The sequence below is a fragment of the Ranitomeya variabilis genome, chromosome 2 (assembly GCF_051348905.1).
Source record: "Ranitomeya variabilis isolate aRanVar5 chromosome 2, aRanVar5.hap1, whole genome shotgun sequence".
Taxonomy (NCBI): Eukaryota; Metazoa; Chordata; class Amphibia; order Anura; family Dendrobatidae; genus Ranitomeya; species Ranitomeya variabilis.
The window spans coordinates 374,420,241-374,444,033 of NC_135233.1; the positions used below are offsets into that span (position 1 = coordinate 374,420,241).

At 41.6% G+C, this 23,793-nt stretch overlaps 1 long non-coding RNA gene across 2 annotated transcripts in view; it reads right to left on the reverse strand.

Annotated features, from left to right (window-relative positions):
* Positions 1-290: 290 nt before the first annotated feature.
* LOC143806077 (uncharacterized) overlaps positions 291-23,793 on the reverse strand; it is a 78,526-nt gene continuing 55,023 nt past the window's right edge. Inside the window, exons 2-3 of one of the 2 annotated variants that reach the window (XR_013221384.1) lie at positions 10,942-11,048; positions 291-566 (exon numbers count right to left, since the gene is read on the reverse strand). This is a non-coding gene — a long non-coding RNA (uncharacterized LOC143806077). Of the gene's footprint in view, positions 567-10,905; positions 11,049-23,793 lie in introns of both variants that reach the window. The other variant, XR_013221385.1, reaches the window with a different exon arrangement.

The window sequence follows — 23,793 nt, forward strand, 5'->3', positions numbered from 1 at the left end:
TATGTGAGGACTAGTGATGGCCGAGTATGCTCATTACTTGAGTTTTTCCGAGAATGCTCGGGTGGTCTCTGAGTATTTGGGCATGCTCAGAGATTTAGTTTGTCGCCGCAGCTGCATGATTTGCCGCTGCTAGACAACCTGAACACATGCAGGGATTGCCTGTTTGTCAGGGAATCCCCACATGTATCCAAGCTGTCTAGCAGCCGCAAATCACAAACTAAATCTCCGAGCACGCCCAAATACTCGGAGAACACCCGAGCATTCTCGGAAAAACTCGAGTAATGAGTACACTCGCTCCTCACTAGTGAGGACCTGTGAGTTTCCTAAAATTTTTCATGAATTTTATTCACATCAAGTTAATTTTCTCATCTCTAAGCCCAATATCTAACAGATATTAGATTGATGCAATCATATTGTCTTCCTTCTCGTTCTGGCGAATGTGGGCTTGGGCACCAACAAAAGTGGAGAATATGGAGGACCACTATTTTTTTCCAAGTCTCTTTTGCATCTCTTATACTTTCCGATCTTCATCCTCGCTGTGATTTCATGTGCATACATATCTGTTCCTAAAGAAACAAAGTCATTATGTATTCAGTAGTAAACACATTCATTTTGTATTGCTATGTCAAATTGACAATTAAAAAGAATTTATGATTTTGCCCTTGATAAATAAATGCACAGCAACTTATAAACATAAGGGCTGCTTGCCTAATCCCTTGCAAATGTCAAGCATTCCGCACATATTCTTCCAAGGTTATGAAATGTATGATTGCAGGATGGTACAATAACAGAATAATACAACCCAGAAGCTGGAGCATGCAGGAGCAAGCCAAAGAACAAACTTCCCAGTCTGCAGTGTGATTCCTATACGTGTGTCCTAGAAGTGTGAAGATTAATTTAGATTTAAAACCTGAAGGATGTATACAGACTGTGCCCTGCTACCTGCCACCATCACACTCTAACCAGCATGTCTATTCTTCCTACGGGTATGTTCATGCACCCAGCTCTCTAGCCTGCTCTCCTGCCTTGTCTGTCTATGAAGTGCACATAGTACATCACCCAACTTTCCACAAAGACTATCCTCTGTTCCTAGCATTCTCATGGTATGTTCATGCACCCAGCTCTCCAGCCTGCTCTCCTGCCTTGTCTGTCTATGAAGTGCACATAGTACATCACCCAACTTTCCACACAGACTTTCCTCTGCTCCTAGCATTCTCATGGTATGTTCATGCACCCAGCTCTCCAGCCTGCTCTCCTGCCTTGTCTGTCTATGAAGTGCACATAGTACATCACCCAACTTTCCACACAGACTTTCCTCTGCTCCTAGCATTCTCATGGTATGTTCATGCACCCAGCTCTCCAGCCTGCTCTCCTGCCTTGTCTGTCTATGAAGTGCACATAGTACATCACCCAACTTTCCACACAGACTTTCCTCTGCTCCTAGCATTCTCATGGTATGTTCATGCACCCAGCTCTCCAGCCTGCTCTCCTGCCTTGTCTGTCTATGAAGTGCACATAGTACATCACCCAACTTTCCACACAGACTTTCCTCTGCTCCTAGCATTCACATGGTATGTTCATGCACCCAGCTCTCCAGCCTGCTCTCCTGCCTTGTCTGTCTATGAAGTGCACATAGTACATCACCCAACTTTCCACACAGACTTTCCTCTGCTCCTAGCATTCTCATGGTATGCCTTTCAGCTAACCCCAGCTTATCCAGTGTTATATATGACCTTGTTTACTCTGGCTTGATTGTATGCATCTGGTCCACCCTTAATTCTCTGACCAAGATGAGCAGAGACCACTGATCTCTGCTTCACACCTGAATGCACTTAGTTGTACATATATTGCATAGCACAAGTCTGCAATGACTTTAGTCTGCAGTGTGATTCCTATAAGTATGTCCTAGAAGTGTGAAGATTAATTTAGATTTAAAACCTGAAGGATGTATACAGACTGTGCCCTGCTACCTGCCACCATCACACTCTAACCAGCATGTCTATTCTTCCTACGGGTATGTTCATGCACCCAGCTCTCCAGCCTGCTCTCCTGCCTTGTCTGTCTTTGAAGTGCACATAGTACATCACCCAACTTTCCACAAAGACTTTCCTCTGTTCCTAGCATTCTCATGGTATGTTCATGCACCCAGCTCTCCAGCCTGTTCTCCTGCCTTGTCTGTCTATGAAGTGCACATAGTACATCACCCAACTTTCCACACAGACTTTCCTCTGCTCCTAGCATTCTCATGGTATGTTCATGCACCCAGCTCTCCAGCCTGCTCTCCTGCCTTGTCTGTCTATGAAGTGCACATAGTACATCACCCAACTTTCCACACAGACTTTCCTCTGCTCCTAGCATTCACATGGTATGTTCATGCACCCAGCTCTCCAGCCTGCTCTCCTGCCTTGTCTGTCTATGAAGTGCACATAGTACATCACCCAACTTTCCACACAGACTTTCCTCTGCTCCTAGCATTCTCATGGTATGCCTTTCAGCTAACCCCAGCTTATCCAGTGTTATATATGACCTTGTTTACTCTGGCTTGATTGTATGCATCTGGTCCACCCTTAATTCTCTGACCAAGATGAGCAGAGACCACTGCTCTCTGCTTCACACCTGAATGCACTTAGTTGTACATATATTGCATAGCACAAGTCTGCAATGACTTTAGTCTGCAGTGTGATTCCTATAAGTGTGTCCTAGAAGTGTAAAGATTAATTTAGATTTAAAACCTGAAGGATGTATACAGACTGTGCCCTGCTACCTGCCACCATCACACTCTAACCAGCATGTCTATTCTTCCTACGGGTATGTTCATGCACCCAGCTCTCCAGCCTGCTCTCCTGCCTTGTCTGTCTATGAAGTGCACATAGTACATCACCCAACTTTCCACACAGACTTTCCTCTGCTCCTAGCATTCTCATGGTATGCCTTTCAGCTAACCCCAGCTTATCCAGTGTTATATATGACCTTGTTTACTCTGGCTTGATTGTATGCATCTGGTCCACCCTTAATTCTCTGACCAAGATGAGCAGAGACCACTGCTCTCTGCTTCACACCTGAATGCACTTAGTTGTACATATATTGCATAGCACAAGTCTGCAATGACTTTAGTCTGCAGTGTGATTCCTATAAGTATGTCCTAGAAGTGTAAAGATTAATTTAGAATTAAAACCAGAAGGATACCAGAAGGGAACTGAAGGTAACTGGACACAGTCACTGTAAACAATGTTTCTGCTTGTTTTAACTTTCACCCCTATAATTCTTCACTTTCTGCAAACTCCCCTAATCCCTACTCCTAATAAAGAACTGTTCATCTCCTCTTCAATCCTCCCCATCCATCTCACCTCCTCCTCAGAACTGTTCCTTAACATACAATCCTCCAAGCACAGACAGCCACCTCATGCCCTCTCCTGCTCCCAACTGCTAACACTTTCTCTGCTCCTTCTCACTGCTGGTGATATCTCTCCAAATCCTGGTCCTCCTCACCACATCCCCATAGTCAGTTCTACCTCCCATACGCTCTCTATCACAAATTTCCATAACCTCTCTAACCTTATACCCATTCGCCCAGCCCCCACTTCCCCAGTTCCACTAACAGGAGCTCTGTGGAATGCTCGCTCTGTCTGCAACAAGCTTTCCTACATCCACGATCTTTTGGTTACTACCAAACTTTCCTTCCTCGCCATCACCGAGACCTGGCTCACCCCTTCTGTCACAGCATCTCCTGCTGCACTTTCGTGTGGTGGCTTCCACCTTTCTCACACACCCCACCCCAGCAGCAAGCATGGGGGAGGAGTTGGTTTTCTCCTGTCAGATAACTGCTCCTTCACCCCAATCCCACTGCCACCCTCTGTTACCCTCCCTTCCTTTGAGGTGCACTCTGTGAGCATCTATGCCCACAACCTCCAACTGGCTGTCATTTACCACCCCGCAGGGCCAGCCACCACCTTCTTTGACCACTTCACCACTTGGCTACTTCATTTCCTTTCTGCGGACATCCCCACTATCATCATGGGTGACTTTAACATCCCCATTGACACTTCCCTCTCAGCTGCCACTAAACTTCTATCTCTCACTTCCTCCTTCAGCCTCACTCAATTTTCTTCTGCAGCCACTCACAAAGATGGTCACACATTGGACCTCATCTTCACCCGCCTCTGCTCCCTATCTAACCTCTCTAACTCACCTCTTCTTCTTTCTGACCACAATCTACTCACATTCTCTTCCCTCTCCACTCCTTGTCTACAATCCCCACCCCACAAACGTGCAAACCTTTGCAGAAATCTTAAACACCTTGATCTACATTCACTCTCTGAATCCCTCCTCCCTCTCACAGACATAAGTTCCCTATACAATGCGGATGACGCTGCCGCTCTGTATAACACCATAATAGCTGCAGCTTTGGAATCTCTTGCCCCTCTCACATAACAAAGCTTGCAAAATCAACAGACAGTCCTGGCACACCAGCCTGACCAAAGAACTGAGGCGAGCTTCCAGGGCTGCAGAGCGGAGTCGGAAAAGATCCCACTCCATCGAGCACTTTATTGCATTCAAACAGTCCCTCACTACTTTCAAGACCACACTTGCCACAGCTAAACAAACCTACTTCTCATCTCTCATATCCTTCCTGTCTCACTACCCTAAACAGTTATTCAACACCTTCAACTCTCTCCTCCGTCCCCAGCATCTCCTCCCTCCCCACTCATCTCAGCTGAAGACTTTGCCTCATTTTTCAAGCAGAAGATTGAGAACATCAGAGACAGTTTTAATCAACAACCCCCAGAGCCCTTCCTCCCAACTACCCAGCCCTCCACCTCCAAAACGAACTTCTCCACCATTACAGAAGATCGACTCTCTCCACTCTACTCTCAAGATCACATCTCACCACCTGTGCACTTGACCCGATCCCAAAGTCATCCCAAACCTCGCCACAGTCTTCATCCCAACTCAAACCCATCTCTTCAACCTATCACTAACAACTGGTGTTTTCCCCTCAAGCTTTAAACATGCCTCAATCACACCTATCCTCAAAAAGCCCTCTCTTGACCCATCCTCTGTATCTAGCTATCGCCCTATATCACTTCTCCCCTATGCCTCAAAACTACTGGAACAACACGTCCATCTTGAACTGTCCTCCCATCTATCTTCCTGCTCTTTTTTCGACCACTTACAATCAGGCTTCCGGTCACACCACTCCACTGAAACTGCCCTAACTAAGGTCACCAATGACCTATTAACCGCCAAGAGCAAGCGACACTACTCTATCCTCCCCCTCCTGGATCTGTCCTCTGCCTTTGACACAGTGGACCATTCCCTATTACTACAGACCCTCTCATCCCTTGGCATCACAGACTTGGCCCTATCCTGGATCCCATCATATTTAACTAACCAAACATTCAGCGTCTCCCATTCACACACCATCTCCTCACCTCGCCCCCTATCTGTCGGAATCCCGCAAGGTTTAGTTCTAGGGCCCATGCTCTTCTCCATTTACACTTTTGGCCTGGGACAGCTCATAGAATCTCACGGTTTTCAGTATCATCTTTATGCTGATGACACACAGATCTACATCTCTGGACCAGATATCACCACCTTACTAACCAGAATCCCTCAATGTCTATCCGCTATTTTATCCTTCTTTTCTGCTAGATTTCTAAAACTTAACATGAACAAAACAGAATTCATTGTCTTTCCCCCATCTCACGTGACCCCCCCAATGAACCTATCCATTACAGTAAATGGCTGCCCACTCTCCCCAGTCCTGCAAGCTCGCTGTCTCAGGGTAATCCTTGACACTGATCTCTCCTTCAAACCGCATATCCAAGCCCTTTCCACTTCCTGCCGCCTTCAACTCAAAAACATTTCACAGATCCGTACATTCCTAAACCAAGAATCTGCAAAAACCCTAGTCCATGCCCTCATCATCTCCCGCCTCGACTACTGTAACCTCCTGCTCTGTGGCCTCCCCTCGAACACTCTCGCACCCCTCCAATCTATTCTGAACTCAGCTGCCTGACTAATCCACCTGTCCCCTCGCTATTCACCGGCCTCTCCCCTCTGTCAATCCCTTCACTGGCTCCTTATTACCCAGAGACTCCAGTTCAAAAGCCTAACCATGACGTACAAAGCCATCCACAACCTGTCTCCTCCATACATCTGTGATCTCCCGGTACTTTCCTGCACGCAACCTCTGATCCTCACAAGATCTCCTTCTCTACTCCCCTCTTATCTCGTCTTCCCACAATCGCATACAATATTTCTCTTGTGCATCACCCCTACTCTGGAACTCTCTACTACAACATATCAGACTCTCACCTACTATCAAAACCTTCAAAAAGAACCTGGAGACCTACCTCTTCTGGCAAGCCTACAACCTCCAGTAATCACCGATCGACCTAACCACTGCACGACCAGCTCTATCCTTACCTACTGTATCCTCACCCATCCCTTGTAGATTGTGAGCCCTCGTGGGCAGGGTCCTCTCTCCTCCTGTACCAGTTGTGACTTATATTGTTCAAGATTGTTGTACCTGTTTTTGTTATGCATACCCCTCCTCACATGTAAAGTGCCATGGAATAAATGGCGCTATAATAATAAATAATAATAATAATAAGATACTTATAGTATTCACTCAGGAAAAACAAGAGCACCTAAAAGAAAATGGCTCTTGTGGTCATTCATCATCCAAAAAGACTTCTATCCTGGCTGGTTTTCAGTTAAATACTCTTTATTAGGTTCAGCATTTTAATCATCAAAGTAAATGACTTTCAGGCTCATTCACATCTTTGTTTTTTCTAACTTTCAATAAAAGAAAGATTTGAAAAGAATACAAAAGCCATTGGATTCGGTGATCACAATGCTAACCCTGATGAAGAGCATGTAAGCATCTTGACCAAGTGTCTGTCAATGAAGAACCCCAACTTTTATAGAATCATAGAAAGGTAGAGTTGGAAGGGACCTCCCGGGTCATCTGGTCCAACCCCCTGCTCAATGAAGGATTCACTACATCATCCCAGACAGATGTCTGTCCAGCCTCTAATTGAAGACTTCCATTAAAGGAGAACTCACCACCTCTCGTGGCAGCCTGTTCCAATCATTGATCACCCACACTGTCAAAAAGTTTTTTCTAATATCTAATCCGTATGTTCTCCCCTTCAGTTTCATTCCATTGCTTCTAGTCTTTCTTTGTGAGAATAAAGCTGTGTGACAGACCTTTAGATATTTGTAGACAGCTATTAAAGGGACTCTGTCATCTCAATTTGACTGGATATTAAAATGAGTTGTTACCGGTCAGATGGGCGGCGTAGCCTTATAATTTCTCCTCCCCGTCAGTTCCTTTTTTCCCCACTAGTTTAGTGCATAAAAGTATGCGTGAGCCATAGTTGGCGTGTGTGCCTGCAGTCTTCGGTGGCGCACGCAGAGTATGCTTTGCCCTACTGCAGGCAAAGCCGAAAAGCATTACTGTGCATGTGCCCATGCACTATGTTCCAGAAGTACAGTACAGACCAAAAGTTTGGACACACCTTCTCATTTAAAGATTTTTCTGTATTTTCATGACTATGAAAATTGTAAATTCACACTGAAGGCATCAAAACTATGAATTAACACATGTGGAATTATATACTTAACAAAAAAATGTGAAACAACTGAAATTATGTCATATTCTAGGTTCTTCAAAGTAGCCACCTTTTGCTTTGATGACTGCTTTGCACACTCGTGGCATTCTCTTGATGAGCTTCAAGAGGTAGTCACCGGAAATGGTTTTCACTTCACAGGTGTGCCCTGTCAGGTTTAATAAGTGGGATTTCTTGCCTTATAAATGGGGCTGGGACCATCAGTTGTGTTGTGCAGAAGTCTGGTGGATACACAGCTGATAGTCCTACTGAATAGACTGTTAGAATTTGTATTATGGCAAGAAAAAAGCAGCTAAGTAAAGCAAAACGAGTGGCCATCATTACTTTAAGAAATGAAGGTCAGTCAGTCTGAAAAATTGGGAAAACTTTGAAAGTCTCCCCAAGTGCAGTGGCAAAAACCATCAGGCGCTACAAAGAAACTGGCTCACATGAGGACCGCCCCAGGAAAGGAAGACCAAGAGTCACCTCTGCTTCTGAGGATAAGTTTTTCTGAGTCACCAGCCTCAGAAATCACAGGTTAACAGCAGTTCAGATTAGAGACCTGGTCAATGCCACACAGAGTTCTAGCAGCAGACACATCTTTACAACAACTGTTAAGAGGAGACTTTGTGCAGCAGGCCTTCATTGTAAAATAGCTGCTAGGAAACCACTGCTAAAGATGGGCAACAAGCAGAAGAGACTTGTTTGGGCTAAAGAACACAAGGAATGGACATTAGACCAATGGAAATCTGTTCTTTGGTCTGATGAGTCCAAATTTGAGATCTTTGGTTCCAACCACCGTGTCTTTGTGTGACGCAGAAAAGGTGAACGGATGGACTCTACATGCCTGGTTCCCACCGTGAAGCATGGAGGAGGAGGTGTGATGGTGTGGGGGTGCTTTTCTTGTGGCACTGTTGGGGATTTATTCAAAATTGAAGGCAAAGAGTGTGCAAAGCAGTCATCAAAGCAAAAGGTGGCTACTTTGAAGAACCTAGAATATATGACATATTTTCAGTTGTTTCACACTTTTTTGTTAAGTATATAATTCCACATGTGTTAATTCATAGTTTTGATGCCTTCAGTGTGAATTTACAATTTTGATAGTTATGAAAATAAAGAAAAATCATTAAATGAGAAGGTGTGTCCAAACATTTGGTCTGTACTGTATTTCACTGTGTTTCAGGACATAGTACACGGGCGCATGCGCAGTAATGTTTTCAGCTTTGCCCACAGTAGGGCAAAGCATACTGCGCATGCGCCACCGAAGACTGCAGGCGCACGCGCCAACTATGGCGCACGCAAACTCTTATGCACTAAACTATTGCGAAAAAAAGGGCCGGACAGGGTGGAGAAATTACGAGGATATGCCACCCATCTGACCGGTAACAACTCATTTTAATATCCCACCAAATTGAGGTGACAGAGTCCCTTTAAGCTTGAACAGAAACAAAGATGGACAAGATGAGAAAAAAAGTACGGCATTTTTCTGTGCTGTGTTGTGCATAAGTATGTGACTCTTCAGAATTTATTTTACTCTATGCCTGATGAAGAGACCTGAGTAGTCTCGAATGCTTGCAATTTGTTACCATCTTTTCAGATAGCCATTAAAAGCTATCAACCACTGAGGACTCGCAATTCTAAATATTTTTCTATCTACTGGCTATCACGGTACCAAGATATATATCTTTCCTGTAAAAAAGTACTAACATCAAAATTTGTATACTCTTAACATATTGCAATCATCATATTATGTAATACTTACAATTGCTCATTTTGCCTTTCTACTCAGCAAATTCTTCTCTTTCCCATTAGGTCTGCGACATGCAATCCTTCTAAGCTCAATAAACAGGAGGTCAATTTTGCCTGTATGAGTCATAAGTAACTGTGAAAGTCAATGGCGGAGGGGAGCCAATACTGAATCGCTTCGCGGTCACGTGACCCGTCACGTGACCGTGACGTCATCGAAGGTCCTTCGCTCAATGCATCCTTAGGAATGGAGGCTGCCGCTTGCACCGCTGAGAGCCGCGGGCCGTCGGAAGGTAAGTATATCCCATATTTTTTATTTTTATTCTTTTTTTACATGAATATGGATCCCAGGGCCTGAAGGAGAGTCTCCTCTCCTCCAGACCCTGGGAACCATCTGCACCGCACACGCCTTATAAGATGACTGGGCGTATAAGATGACCCCCGTCTTATACGGCGAGTATATCCCAAACTCAATATTTTATATGGAAAAGTTGGGGATCATCTTATACACCCAGTCGTCTTATACACCAGAAAATACGGTACATCTAAAGTTCTACTTGGCAGAACATTTAACGTATATTTATTATTCTCTATTGTTTAATCCCTTAAAATTGATTTTATGAGTTAATATTAAGTCTGTCCCAAGGGGAAGATTACTGGCTTGAAAGAATACTTGATTTGCAGCATGAGATATATTAGTCTTATATTAATATGTATAGAATGGATGAATTGAATATTATCCCATTACACACATATCTTTGGATGGGCTTCTTGACTTGTCTCACTAATTTTCATTATTAAACTTCAAGATCCAATTGTAAAAAGAGTGGTTGCACACGTTAATTGCATATGAAATATTTCCATGCATTTTATCCTCAATTAAAATGCGTGTGATTATCAGAGTAAACATGTCAATCTGATTAAGTGAAACTGAATAAATGAAAGTATTCATCCAAAGATCTTTGAGTACATGATAACTTGTTCTTTTTCTTTGCTATGATGCAAAAATTTATGATGATCGATTGAAAAGAGCTTCAAGAAATAAATAACTACCGTAGCTTGAAGCTAAAAACGTTTTCATAAAGTTAAAGAATTTAGTATGAAAAATTTAGAAACTTTCAAAAACAAGAAGTTGGAAACTAAAAATGTTTTTTAGAAATGTGACTACAGATCTTAATTTGAAGAAGTAAAACATTTAAACAAACACAATAAGACTTTCAAGTATTTATTTGTTAAATAAAGAATTAGGTTTGATGAAGCTAAAAATCTTCTATTTATCAATATATTGTTTAAATCTTAGAACTTTTTTTTATAGAGAATTAAATACGGAAATTAGTTTGAAGAATAAAAAGAATGCAAAATTTGAGTTTGGTTTAACTAGATGAAAAATTCTACGATTAATTATTTTGTTTGAAAAAGCAATATATTTAAAAAAAATAGGGGATTAACAAAAAATATCAAATTAAAACTTTTAAAATGTTGTTCTTGGTGATAAAAATATAATGAGACATTTAGCTAAGTAAGTCTAAGGCCTTATACTCACATAACCATTAATCTCTCCAGCCCCTCCGCTCCTCACCATCATCTTCAGCCAATCTGGTCATTTCTGTATCTTCTGATCGTGCCATGAGCGCCAACATCCCCGGGCCTCTCACGCTAGGTTGGGACTTTCAGCTCTGATGAAGCCTGGGAAGGAAAGTTCACAAAGTCATGAAGTCATGAGTTGTGCTGTATTCTGGCACATGCATGTGTAGAACGTCTCGTGGTTGAATTTGTTGATCATTAGTGCCAAGAGGATAGGACACTAGGTGAAAAGCTGAGGGCACACTCAACTGGATGCACCTCTTAGTATTTTTTTCTAGTGGGAAGTATACAATGTAAACCTTTCAATGCTTCTTGCTTAGAGAAGTGATTATAAGGGCTCTTTAGAAATTGTAGCAGAGCTGAGTACTTTTAGGGGAAGCGGCACAAGTGACACGAGTGGTTGTCAACGTCTCTGTCACCGAATACATAATAAGGTTGTTAGGGATTATTTTTCTTTCTTACAGTTTTGTTCAGTACAAGTTTCGCATCATTTTACTGAGACATAACACATAAAATATTGCTCAAGATTTTATCTTTCCTCAGCTGTGGCTTCATGCCCGGAAAAGACCTGCGGCAAAAGTTACATTTGACTTACAAAGCAATTGACGGCATCTTTTGTTTAATTACACGAGCTCAATGCCATACAGCTCTGAATAAATGAGCGAGAATGATCTTCTAAGAAAAAAAACTTAATGAAAAATTGTAACCCCACGTTGGCTTGACCAACTGTTGCCCTCATAGGGAATGTATTATCAGAAAATGACCTAATGTTTAAATCATGTTTTTATCTTAAAGATATTTTGGGAAGGGGGGAGTTTTGTTTTTTCATATCATAATTTTCATAAAAAAATTATATAAATCTGGCAATTTTAACACTAGTACCTGGGGCTATTCTAGACGCATAGTTTATTTTCTTTTATGACATGTACACATAATAATAATAATAATAATTTTTATTTATATAGCGCCAACATATTCCGCAGCGCTTTACAACTTATAGAGGGGACTTGTACAGACAATAGACATTACAGCGTAACAGAAATCACAGTTCAAAACAGGTACCAGGAGGAATGAGGGCCCTGCTCGCAAGCTTACAAACTATGAGGAAAAGGGGAGACACGAGAGGTGGATGGTGCACATACATTAGCAGCAATAAACTGACACAGCCTTTATGTATTGCACTGAAGCATGAAATGACCATGTGTAAAGATCATTGTGAAGGAAAGGGGGGCAAGGGAGTTGTGACATTGCCATTTGTCAATTGTGGATTGTGTTTTATGTACTATGCGTAGAGGTGTTTTCAGTCATTGTACAGGAGGAGGAGGTGAGCTGTGACATCACCTATTGTGAATGGTGGATCCTGTGTTATCTACTGTATATAGAGGTGTTATCAGTCATTGTACAGGAGAAGGAGGTGAGCTGTGACATCACCTATTGTGAATGGTGTATCCTGTGTTATCTACTGTATAGAGAGGTGTTATCAGTCATTGTACAGGAGGAGGAGGAGGTGAGCTGTGACATCACCTATTGTGAATGGTGGATCCTGTGTTATCTACTGTATATAAAGGTGTTATCAGTCATTGTACATGAGGAGGAGGTGAGCTGTGACATCACCTATTGTGAATGGTAGAAAAGAGAAATGGGAATTTCCAGCACGTCCATCCAGTGTAAGTAAAATAACCAAAATTTATTAGAACATTTTAAAAAACAATTTTAAAAAAAGAGAGAGGAACCCTCTTTGCCTGACGCGTTTCTGGCGCATCACAGCGCCCTTAGTCATAGGAACTAATACAACATGGATAAACAGGTTTATATATGACAGGGAACCAATCACAGACATAGCAATCAATTTCATTGGAAAAGGCTGCAGCTAGACTCACATAACAGAACTTTACCTTATTTTTCTCCAAATATATTAGAAATACACAAATATTTGTTTTAAATTACCACAAAATCTGTTTGTCAATTCAATATATATACAAAAGATCATTTTTGTAATTCATACCATGTGGATATTTGGTGTCTAAAGTTAGAATCCAAAAAGCTTCCCGCAGAGCTAATTACTTCCTCCAATCTCCACCTCTAGGTGAATGACAATCAGTGCAACCTGCGTTTCACCAGCGGCATTCCTTCAGATGAAGTTTCATTCTTGGATGTACTCCTTACAGGCAGTAACACAACACAGAGGGTTAACACCTCACTCTACAGAAAAGACAACTCTGGTAATACGATCCTGATGTCTTCAAGCTCACACCCTCGTCACACTATTCATGCCATTCCTAGGGGGGAGCTCACCAGAGCAAGAAGAATTTGCTCTAGTGAAGAAAATTTCCATAAGGAGAGTCGCATTATTTCTGATAGACTGCTTGATAGAGGGTACAAACAATCTAATATAAAGCATGCATTCAGACAAGTTTCCAAAATTCCACGTACCAATTTATTGTATTCTGAAAATAAGAATGTAAGTGCCGCTTCTGAAACGCAGATCACTTTTTCTACTGCTTACAGCAGTCAATATAACAAAATCAGACAGATCATTCTCAAATATCTTCCTGTAGTCAATCAAGATAGATCTTTGTGCACAATTCTCCAAAACGGATGCAGGATAGTGGCTAAAAGAGGTTGCACACTGGGGAATGTTTTATCTCCCAGTATGGTGCGCCCGAAAAAAACTCCCACATCATGGCTATCAGTGAAGGGTTTCTTTAACCCCTTTCTGTCATTAGACGTACTATTCCGTCCATGTGGGGTGGGCCCTACTTCCCAAGGACGGAATAGTACGTCATACGCGATCGGCCGCGCTCACGGGGGGAGCGCGGCCGATCGCGGCCGGGTGTCAGCTGACTATCACAGCTGACATCCGGCACTATGTGCCAGGAGCGGTCACGGACCGCCCCCGGCACATTAACCCCCGGCACACCGCAATCAAACATGATCGCGGTGTGCCGGCGGTATAGGGAAGCATCGCGCAGGGAGGGGGCTCCCTGCGGGCTTCCCTGAGACCCCCGGAGCAACGCGATGTGTTCGCGTTGCTCCGAGGGTCTCCTACCTCCCTCCTCGCCGCAGGTCCCGGATCCAAGATGGCCGCGGCATCCGGGTCCTGCAGGGAGGGAGGTGGCTTACCGAGTGTCTGCTCAAAGCAGACACTTGGTAAGCCTGCAGCCCTGCACAGCAGATCGTCGATCTGACAGAGTGCTGTGCACACTGCCAGATCAATGATCTGTAATGTCCCCCCCTGGGACAAAGTAAAAAAGTTTAAAAAAAATGTCCACATGTGTAAAAAAAAAAATAAAAAAAAAATTCCTAAATAAATAAATTAAAAAAAAATATTATTCCCATAAATACATTTCTTTATCTAAATAAAAAAAAATCAAACAATAAAAGTACACATATTTAGTATCGCCACGTCCGTAACGACCCCACCTATAAAACTATATCACTAGTTAACCCCTTCAGTGAACACCGTAAAAAAAAAAAAAAAAACGAGGCAAAAAACAACGCTTTATTCTCATACCGCCAAACAAAAAGTGGAATAACACACGATCAAAAAGACGGATATAAATAACCATGGTACCACTGAAAACTTCATCTTGTCCTGCAAAAAACGAGCTGCCATACACCATCATGTGCGAAAAAATAAAAAAGTTATAGTCCTCAGAATAAAGCGATGCCAAAATAATTATTTTTTCTATAAAATAGCTTTTATCGTATAAAAGCGCCAAAACAAAAAAAAATTATATAAATGAGGTATCGCTGTAATCGTACTGACCCGACGAATAAAACTGCTTTATCAATTTTACCAAACGCGGAACGGTATAAACGCCTCCCCCAAAAGAAATTCATGAATAGCTGGTTTTTGGTCATTCTGCCTCACAAAAATCGGAATAAAAAGCGATCAAAAAAATATCCCGTGCCCGAACATGTTACCAATAAAAACATCAACTCGTCCCACAAAAAACAAGACCTCACATGACTCTGTGGTCTCAAATATGGAAAAATTATAGCTCTCAAAATGTGGTAACGCAAAAAATATTTTTTGCAATAAAAAGCGTCTTTCATGTGTGATGGCTGCCAATCATAAAAATCCGCTAAATAACCCGCTATAAAAGTAAATCAAACCCCCCTTCATCACCCGCTTAGTTAGGGAAAAATTAAAAAAAATGTAAAAAATGTATTTATTTCCATTTTCCCATTAGGGTTAGGGCTAGGGTTAGGGTTAGGGCTAGAGTTGGGGCTAAAGTTAGGGTTAGGGTTTGGATTACATTTACGGTTGGGATTAGGGTTGGGATTAGGGTTAGGGGTGTGTCTGGGTTAGAGGTGTGGTTAGGGTTACCGTTGGGATTAGGGTTAGGGGTGTGTTTGGATTAGGGTTTCAGTTATAATTGGGGGGTTTCCACTGTTTAGGCACATCAGGGGCTCTCCAAACGTGACATGGCGTCCGATTTCAATTCCAGCCAATTCTGCGTTGAAAAAGTAAAACAGTGCTTCTTCCCTTCCAAGCTCTCCCGTGCGCCCAAACAGGGGTTTACCCCAACATATGGGGTATCAGCGTACTCGGAACACATTGGAGAACAACTTTTGGGGTCCAATTTCTCCTGTTACCCTTGGGAAAATACAAAACTAGGGGCTAAAAAATAATTTTTGTGGAAAAAAAATTTTTTTTATTTGCATGGATCTGCGTTATAAACTGTAGTGAAACACTTGGGGGTTCAAAGCTCTCACAACACATCTAGATGAGTTCCTTAGGGGTTCTACTTTCCAAAATGGTGTCACTTGTGGGGGGTTTCTACTGTTTAGGTACATTAGGGGCTCTGCAAACGCAATGTGACGCCTGCAGACCATTCCATCTAAGTCTGCGTTCCAAATGGCGCTCCTTCCTTTCCGAGCCCTCCCATGCGCCCAAACGGTGGTTCCCCCCCACATATGGGGTATCAGCGTACTCAAGACAAATTGCACAACAACTTTTGGGGTCCAATTTCTCCTGTTACCATTGGGAAAATACAAAACTGGGGGCTAAAAAATAATTTTTTGGGGAAATTTTTTATTTTTTTTATCTTCACGGCTCTGCGTTCTAAACTGTAGTGAAACGCTTGGGGGTTCAAAGTTTTCACAACACAACTAGATAAGTTCCTTGGGGGGTCTAGTTTCCAATATTGGGTCACTTGTGGGGGGTTTATACTGTTTAGGTACATTAGGGGCTCTGCAAACGCAATGTGACGCCTGTAGACCAATCCATCTAAGTCTGCATTGCAAATGATGATCCTTCCCTTCCGAGCTCTGCCATGCGCTCAAACGGTGGTTCACCCCCAGATATCAGGTATCAGCGTACTCAGGACAAATTGGACAACAATATATAGGGTCCAATTTCTCCTGTTACCCTTGGAAAAATACAAAACTGGGGGCTAAAATATAATTTTTGTGGAAAAAAAATATTTTTTATTTGCACGGCTCTGCGTTATAAACTGTAGTGAAACACTTGGGGGTTCAAAGCTCTCACAACACATCTAGATGAGTTCCTTAGGGGGTCTACTTTCCAAAATGGTGTCACTTGTGGGGGGGTTTTACTGTTTAGGTACATTAGGAGCTCTGCAAACGCAATGTGATGCCTGCAGACAATTCCATCTAAGTCTGCATTCCAAATGGCGCTCCATCCCTTCCGAGCCCTCCCATGCGCCCAAACGGTGGTTTCCCCCCACATATGGGGTATCAGCGTACTCAGGACAAATTGGACAACAACTATTGGGGTCCAATTTCTCCTGTTACCCTTGGGAAAATACAAAACTGGGGGCTAAAAAATAATTTTTGTGGGAAAAAAATTTTGTTTTATTTTTACGGCTCTGCATTATAAACTTCTGTGAAGCACTTGGTGGGTCAAAGTGCTCACCACAGCTCTAGATAAGTTCCTTAGGGGGTCTACTTTCCAAAATGGTGTCACTTGTGGGGGGGCTTCAATGATTAGGCACATCAGTGGCTCTCCAAACGCAACATGGCGTCCCATCTCAATTCCTGTCAATTTTGCAGTGAAAAGTCAAACGGCGCTTCTTCCCTTCCGAGCTCTCCCATGCGCCCAAACAGTGGTTTACCCCCACATATGGGGTATCAGCGTACTCAGGACAAATTGTACAACAACTTTTGGGGTCCCATTTCTTCTCTTACCTTTGGGAAAATAAAAAATTGGGGGCGAAAAGATCATTTTTGTGAAAAAATATGATTTTTTATTTTTACGGTTCTGCATTATAAACTTCTGTGAAGCACTTGGTGGGTCAAAGTGCTCACCACACATCTAGATAAGTTCCTTAGGGGGTCTACTTTCCAAAATGGTGTCACTTGTGGGGGGTTTCAATGTTTAGGCACATCAGTGGCTCTCCAAACGCAACATGGCGTCCCATCTCAATTCCAGTCAATTTTGCATTGAAAAGTCAAATGGCGCTCCTTCGCTTCCGAGCTCTGTCATGCGCCCAAACAGTGGTTTACCCCTACATATGAAGTATCGGCGTACTCAGGACAAATTGTATAACATCTTTTGGGGTCCATTTTTTCCTGTTACCCTTGGTAAAATAAAACAAATTGGAGCTGAAGTAAATTTTGTGTGAAAAAAAGTTAAATGTTCATTTTTATTTAAACATTCCAAAAATTCCTGTGAAACACCTGAAGGGTTAATAAACTTTTTGAATGTGGTTTTGAGCACCTTGAGGGGTGCAGTTTTTAGAATGGTGTCACACTTGGGTATTTTCTATCATATAGACCCCTCAAAATGACTTAAAATGAGATGTGGTCCCTAAAAAAAAATGGTGTTGTAAAAATGAGAAATTGCTGGTCAACTTTTAACCCTTATAACTCCCTAACAAAAAAAAATGTTGGTTCCAAAATGGTGCTGATGTAAAGTAGACATGTGGGAAATGTTACTTATTAAGTATTTTGTGTGACATATCACTGTGATTTAATTGCATAAAAATTCAAATTTGGAAAATTGCGAAATTTTCAAAATTTTCGCCAAATTTCCATTTTTTTCACAAATAAAAGCAGGTAATATCAAATAAATTTTACCACTATCATGAAGTACAATATGTCATGAGAAAACAATGTCAGAATCACCAGGATCCGTTGAAGCGTTCCAGAGTTATAACCTCATAAAGGGACAGTGGTCAGAATTGTAAAAATTGGCCCGGTCCATAACGTGCAAACCACCCTTGGGGGTGAAGGGGTTAAATGTTCTGGTAATAGATGCAATGTCTGCAAATTTGCAGACAATAAAAGAACTTCTTTTTCTTCGAATCACAATGTCACTTATAATATAAAATCATTTATCAATTGTGACTCTGATCATGTCATATACTGCATAAAATGCAAAGCCTGCAATATTTGCTATATAGGTTATACCACAAGGAAAATTAAAAAAAGAATTTCGGAACATATAGCTAATATAAAGAATAGTAATTCAGGTTATTCTGGGGCTACTAAACATTTTATTTCTGTGCACAAAGGCGATCTATCAGATTTTTCCTTTTTTGGCATTGAAAGGGTTAGTCAGTCACCTAGAGGTGGAGATTGGAGGAAGCAATTAGCTCTGCGGGAAGCTTTTTGGATTCTAACTTTAGACACCAAATATCCACATGGTATGAATTACAAAAATGATCTTTTTTATATATATTGAATTGACAAACAGATTTTGTGGTAATTTAAAACAGATATTTGTGTATTTCTAATATATTTGGAGAAAAATAAGGTAAAGTTCTGTTATGTGAGTCTAGCTGCAGCCTTTTCCAATGAAATTGATTGCTATGTCTGTGATTGGTTCCCTGTCATATATAAACCTGTTTATCCATGTTGTATTAGTTCCTATGACTAAGGGCGCTGTGGTGCGCCAGAAACGCGTCAGGCAAAGAGGGTTCCTCTCTCTTTTTTTAAAATTGTTTTTTAAAATGTTCTAATAAATTTTGGTTATTTTACTTACACTGGATGGACGTGCTGGAAATTCCCATTTCTCTTTTCTTCTACTTCAGCTGAAAATCACCAGCAAGGTACGGCACCCACCAGTTACATTAATTTGCAACGGCTCTCAGATGTATGTCTCGGCGTGTCAAGCTTCAACCCTTCCCCCCTCCCCCCTCCTCCCCTTTCTGAATTGTCTATGCAGTGATTTGAAGCTCCGCTGAAGTTTTTGTTCAAAGTTCGAGTGTGTTCATATATTTGTTTGATCATACGGACGGTATTATATAATACTACTATTTATTTCGTTGCAAAATTTTGATGTTTGGGAAACGCAGCAACTAGCACATAAGTGTGGTTTCATCCATACACACTGTGCAGTTTTTCATTTAATCATGGACTCCCGCATGGCTAAATTAGCCTCAGTGTTTGCTAACACAGATGGTATCTCTGCACCACCCAGTGAGCTGAAAGATCTCTATTCGAAACTAGACAAGTTTTCTCAGCAAGAAATACGCACCTGGTGGGACCATAATACTCTTAGGGTACCGTCACACAGTACCATTTTAATCGCTACGACGGCACGATCCGTGACGTCGCAGCGATCGTATGATTATCGCTCCAGCGTCGTAGACTGCGGTCACACGTTGCAATCACGGCGCTGGAGCGATGCCGAAGTCCCCGGTAACCAGGGTAAACATCGGGTAACTAAGCGCAGGGCCGCGCTTAGTAACCCGATGTTTACCCTGGTTACCAGCGTAAACGTAAAAAAAACAAACAGTACATACTTACATTCCGGTGTCTGTCCCCGGCGTTCTGCTTCTCTCCACTGTGTAAGCGCCATAGCCGGAAAGCACAGCGGTGACGTCAGACGTCACTGCTGTGCTCGCTTTCCGGCTGGCAGACGCTCACACAGTGCAGAGAAGCTGAGACGCCGGGGACAGACACCGGAATGTAAGTATGTACTGTTTGGTTTTTTTACGTTTACGCTGGTAACCACGGTAAACATCGGGTTACTAAGCGCGGCCCTGCGCTTAGTTACCCGATGTTTACCCTGGTTACAAGCGAACACATCGCTGGATCGCTGTCACACACAACGATCCAGCGATGTCAGCGGGTGATCAAGCGACGAAAGAAAGTTCCATACGATCTGCTACGACGTACGATTCTCAGCAGGATCCCTGATCGCTGCTGCGTGTCAGACACTGCGATATCGTAACGATATCGCTAGAACGTCACGAATCGTACCGTCGTAGCGATCAAAATGGTACTGTGTGACGGTACCCTTAGAAAATATGTTGAAAAAGAAATGGTTCCCAGGGGTTTGCGTATGAAAAAATCTCCTACTTATATTTTTTCTGATAAATTTCTCTCTGAATGGAATATGATTCTTTCACAATGCTCGCTAAAACTTATGAGTTTGATTATATCATATGAAGAAATAAAACTTCACCAACTTAAGGTGGACATTGATAATACTAACAAAGAACTTTCCAAATACACAGACCAGCCTGATTTTGATATGCTTTCTAAAAAGATGACTGATCATTTAAAGACTATGGAGGATTCCATTATAAAAATGAAAAAATCTAAGTTTAACAGAGACTCTTTTGACTATAAAAATGACAAAGTGTATTCATGGAAAAAACAGACTGATTATACACCCAAGCCTATACTTAGAAACCAACCTCAGTGGCATCAATGTGAATATGCACGTAGAAAATCTGTGTCTTTTTCTTCATCGGAGTATAATCCATCGGATTGTGAAACAGATGCGTCCTTTTCCAGTGCAGATGCTAGACATGCTCACAACACTGCTATGTCAAAAAACGTCGGAGGAGGAGGGGGGGTAGGAGAGCCCGCAAGAGACGAATGGAGAAGATATCCCAGGAGGGAAAGGAAACGCAGATATCAGTATTGAACCAGCATCTGGATAGTGTCATAGTTCTGACTCCTACCATTCTATCCCCTATACAAATTGAAGTATTGGCCAAGGGTCTGAACTTCGTTCCAACTGGCAATTTCAACTTATTTGAGACTATTAAAGATGTCAACAAATTTACTCGTCTTCCTACGGTCAAAAGACATTTTTTTTCAGATAATCAAAATGACTTTAATCCTGGTAGTAAAAGATCATATTGCACCAAGGAAAATAATGCGTCCCTTTCCTTTATGGAACAATGCATGCTACTTACTTTAACCTCCCTTCAGGAGGAAAATTCTGGTGAGGACAAAATAAAGGACGAAGATGTGCAGGTGCTTTCATCTAATCCGGCATATTATCCCCTCCAATCAAGAGTTCCTGCTTTAGACCTGTTTCAGACCTTAGTAGAACAGGATTTGAAAAAACTACATGCTGAAACACGGAATGCCAATTATCGAAGTAACTTGAGTAAAATTCAATCTCAGGCTGTTAGAGATTTACAACATAATTATGATTTGACAGTTCGTCAGTCGGACAAAGGGGGCTGTATAGTAGTCATAGATACTGCTTTGTACTGTAAATTGATAATATCTATTATACAGGATACCAGCACATACACTTCCTTAAGATCTGACCCTACATTGTCTTTCAAATATGACATGACTGATATACTAAATAATGCACAGAGATTGGGGGTCATCAACAACAAAATTTATAAATGGCTACTTCCAGAACATCCAATTACTCCCATTTTTCATGGGCTCCCAAAAACACATAAAAATGTTTTCCCTCCACCTTTGCGACCTATAATTTCTGGGATGGGTTCCCTAAATGAAAATCTTAGTCATTTAATTGACGAGTATCTTCAACCTTTGATCCCAAGAATTCCAGGGTATCTTAAAGACACCTCATCAGTTTTGAAGGTTTTTGACACTTTTCAGTGGTGCCACAATTATTCTTTTGTAACTTGTGACGTCACAAATTTATATTCATGTATTCCCCACTCTTTGGCTATGACAGCAATTGAATATCACCTAAATAAGTATAGCAGTTACTCAGACTCATTGAAATGGTTTATTCGTGCGTCTTTACATTATTTACTAAAGCACAATTTCTTTATGTTCCAAAATGAGTATTGCATCCAGACCATGGGTGCTCCTATGGGGTCTAAGTTCTCTCCATCTTTAGCAATTTTATTTATGGCATGGTGGGAAGAAATTTACATATTTACAGATGACAATCCATTTCTCCCATACCTTAATTGGTATGGGAGATTTGTGGATGATATTTTGCTAATTTGGCAGGGGGAGGTGACTAAATTTCCTGATTTTATGTCCTATCTGAATGACAATCAGTGCAACCTGCGTTTCACCAGCGGCATTCCTTCAGATGAAGTTTTATTCTTGGGTGTACTCCTTACAGGCAGTAACACAACACAGAGGGTTAACACCTCACTCTACAGAAAAGACAACTCTGGTAATACGATCCTGATGTCTTCAAGCTCACACCCTCGTCACACTATTCATGCCATTCCTAGGGGGGAGCTCACCAGAGCAAGAAGAATTTGCTCTAGTGAAGAAAATTTCCATAAGGAGAGTCGCATTATTTCTGATAGACTGCTTGATAGAGGGTACAAACAATCTAATATAAAGCATGCATTCAGACAAGTTTCCAAAATTCCACGTACCAATTTATTGTATTCTGAAAATAAGAATGTAAGTGCCGCTTCTGAAACGCAGATCACTTTTTCTACTGCTTACAGCAGTCAATATAACAAAATCAGACAGATCATTCTCAAATATCTTCCTGTAGTCAATCAAGATAGATCTTTGTGCACAATTCTCCAAAACGGATGCAGGATAGTGGCTAAAAGAGGTTGCACACTGGGGAATGTTTTATCTCCCAGTATGGTGCGCCCGAAAAAAACTCCCACATCATGGCTATCAGTGAAGGGTTTCTTTAAATGTTCTGGTAATAGATGCAATGTCTGCAAATTTGCAGACAATAAAAGAACTTCTTTTTCTTCGAATCACAATGTCACTTATAATATAAAATCATTTATCAATTGTGACTCTGATCATGTCATATACTGCATAAAATGCAAAGCCTGCAATATTTGCTATATAGGTTATACCACAAGGAAAATTAAAAAAAGAATTTCGGAACATATAGCTAATATAAAGAATAGTAATTCAGGTTATTCTGGGGCTACTAAACATTTTATTTCTGTGCACAAAGGCGATCTATCAGATTTTTCCTTTTTTGGCATTGAAAGGGTTAGTCATTCACCTAGAGGTGGAGATTGGAGGAAGCAATTAGCTCTGCGGGAAGCTTTTTGGATTCTAACTTTAGACACCAAATATCCACATGGTATGAATTACAAAAATGATCTTTTGTATATATATTGAATTGACAAACAGATTTTGTGGTAATTTAAAACAGATATTTGTGTATTTCTAATATATTTGGAGAAAAATAAGGTAAAGTTCTGTTATGTGAGTCTAGCTGCAGCCTTTTCCAATGAAATTGATTGCTATGTCTGTGATTGGTTCCCTGTCATATATAAACCTGTTTATCCATGTTGTATTAGTTCCTATGACTAAGGGCGCTGTGGTGCGCCAGAAACGCGTCAGGCAAAGAGGGTTCCTCTCTCTTTTTTTAAAATTGTTTTTTAAAATGTTCTAATAAATTTTGGTTATTTTACTTACACTGGATGGACGTGCTGGAAATTCCCATTTCTCTTTTCTTCTACTTCAGCTGAAAATCACCAGCAAGGTAAGGCACCCACCAGTTACATTCATTTGCAACGGCTCTCAGATGTATGTCTCGGCGTGTCAAGCTTCAACCCTTCCCCCCTCCCCCCTCCTCCCCTTTCTGTATTGTGAATGGTGTATCCTGTGTTATCTACTGTATATAGAGGTGTTTTCAGTCATTGTACAGGAGGAGGAGGTGAGCTGTGACATCATCTATTGTGAATGGTGGATCCTGTGTTAT